The sequence below is a fragment of the Electrona antarctica genome, assembly GCF_951216825.1.
Source record: "Electrona antarctica genome assembly, chromosome: 8".
Taxonomy (NCBI): domain Eukaryota; kingdom Metazoa; phylum Chordata; class Actinopteri; order Myctophiformes; family Myctophidae; genus Electrona; species Electrona antarctica.
The window spans coordinates 5,523,717-5,526,250 of NC_136789.1; positions in this window are offsets into that span (position 1 = coordinate 5,523,717).

The following is a 2,534-nucleotide window of genomic DNA, read 5'->3' on the forward strand; positions in this document are numbered from 1 at the left end:
CTTCAACCAGAGCTCAAGACTGTTGGTTTGACCCAACAATTGAAAAGCCCAGATTGTGGGTGGGGAAGGGGTTCCAGTTTCAGGTAGTAGAGGGAGGAGAAGGGCACAATGCTGGATAGCTCTGCCCTTATAGAGAACAGTCAGTAGCTCAGAGTATAGCTAGACTGTCGTGTTGTTTAAAACACACCCTCAGTGAAAGGTTCAGCTTTAAACTTAGGCTTGATTAGAGGTCTGTAAGTTTTTGTTCCTTTTTCGTGAACTACCTTTTGTGTGAAACCCTATTCGGAAGAATGATTTTTGAACATTATTTTTGAACAGCTTGCAAAAGAAGAATAAAAGTACATTTTCTAAATCTCTGGAGTGTCATTTCTGTTCACCTAGCCCTCATCCAAACGGACTTATTTACACATTCCATTGAGTACTGTAAATTACAACATACAATAATTAGGTCCAGCTGCTATTCAGTCAGCTTTTTATGGAGGATCAACCTAACTGGTATTTTTGCATGGTCTTTGGCTTCTTTTTAAGGACATTTGGAATGCTAGTGTAGTGATGTGTAGGCGTAATCTAAAAATGACATAGAACAAGTGCCTCAGCCAATATCTCAAGAGCAGTTCTATCTATAAATGTAGATACCGGTATTAGATAGTTTTGCATTTTTGGGTTGATAACATTCAAAGCGGTGTAACAGAAGTGGATACAGTACATATTGAGTGCCTTGTGGAATGTTGCCGGTGTTTAATCTACTGTTTGTATAATTCTCTATTATGCATTGCCAGTGATCTCAAACTCTGGATCCGGACCGGACCACAATGATCTCTGGTCAAATTATAGCAAATTATACTTTTCATAAAATATTATTTGTACTATTACCACGACACAACAATTGTCTGTAGGCAGTGCTCCGGTCTCTTTACAATGATTGATTGACATGTTGTTGGGGTCATTCATTGAGAGTTTGGCGGAGCGATGACAACACACACTACTTTCAGTTAGGCAGCAGTTCGCTAATAGTTTCACCAGCACTTAGCTACAGTAGAAGGGTAGATTTCGGACGTTAATCAAAATACAAAAGACATTGTGAAACCATGAATTCAGTAAATCTGTAATTACAAACTAGCATATACTTTTGTAATAAAAATAGGCTTATTTATTATTACTGTACATCTCCATTTATTTCCATTATAAAATGTAAGTAAAAAACGTATAAAATATTGTGAGTAAAAATAATCACTTCTGTGGCTTACTGCCAGTGTGTACAAGAAACTTGGTGCTGATCGGATCGGTGGTTTGCGAGATTAGATCTGGACGCTTTAGTTTAGACGGCTCGCCTCTGAGGAGCCATGCTTGGATACGCATTGGAAGTTTTGAGAAGTTCCATGTAGTGCCAAATCATGAATAATATCCATCAATATCCACCTTTTTCCTATAACCCGTAAGTCTTTGCGTTTGTGTGTGCATACATTCCCCTTTCTCTTGCTGTGTTGCAAGTTTTGCAAGAGAAATAAGTGGACAGGTCTATGAAAACAAGCACAAATGAAAATAGCAGATCTACAAGCTCGCAGTGACACATTGTGAGGTTGTACATCTGTTATTTAAAAACATATTGAGAATAAATTGAAATATTTTGAATATTTTTTAAACATTTTAACAAAAATGGCACAAAATATTACATACAAGGACAATATACATACATATACAGTTATACACAACCAGCAACTATCAATAATTTATTTAAAAGAGACTACAAAGGACTCTCAGTACCTTCCCTGCCACTACCTACTGGCGAAATGTGGAATTGCAGCACTCATGGAGTTGGACGGACGTTCATGAATCATGACGTCACGTGCGTAAGGCTAGGCTAAACTTCAGCTCACTCGAGCCATTGAGTTATAATTGTACTTCCGGCAGTCTTCCGGGTGCTTCAAAACGCCACTGAGCAACGTCTATTGAAATGAATAGCGGGGGGGTGGGGGGGTGGGGCTAACGCTCCGGTTCGGGCTCTATCCTTTTATAACTCTATGGCTGAAACACGTGGATAGAATGGACCTATAGCTAAGACCCGGCTCTCCCACTTAGACACTCCCACTTGGACATTTTCCAGCCAGGCTCATTCATTCCAATGTAAATATCATGGATTTTACACATTAAATACTGGTTAATTTTTGGAACCAGACCTTCAAAATCTCTTCCAAATCCGTCAACAAGGCCTGCCATATGCACTGGAAAAATGTGCGTGGCATTTCTTTTTTAAAACAGTGTTTTATCATATAGGAAAACTATTGGTCGAAGGTTTGTCTATCCAACCCATGTTATGCTTAGCTGTGATTGGACCATAGCAGTTTGGGGAGGGGCTTAGCTATAGGTCAATTCACGACTAGCCCTGTCACAATTATTACATCATCGAAATATCTACAAGGCTCACAATGCATCACGATGTGACACATTTTTAGCTTGTAGATCAGCATTTTCCACTATTCATGTTCTTTTTCTTTAATTATATTATTAAATGATGTAAGTTATTTGTCATATCT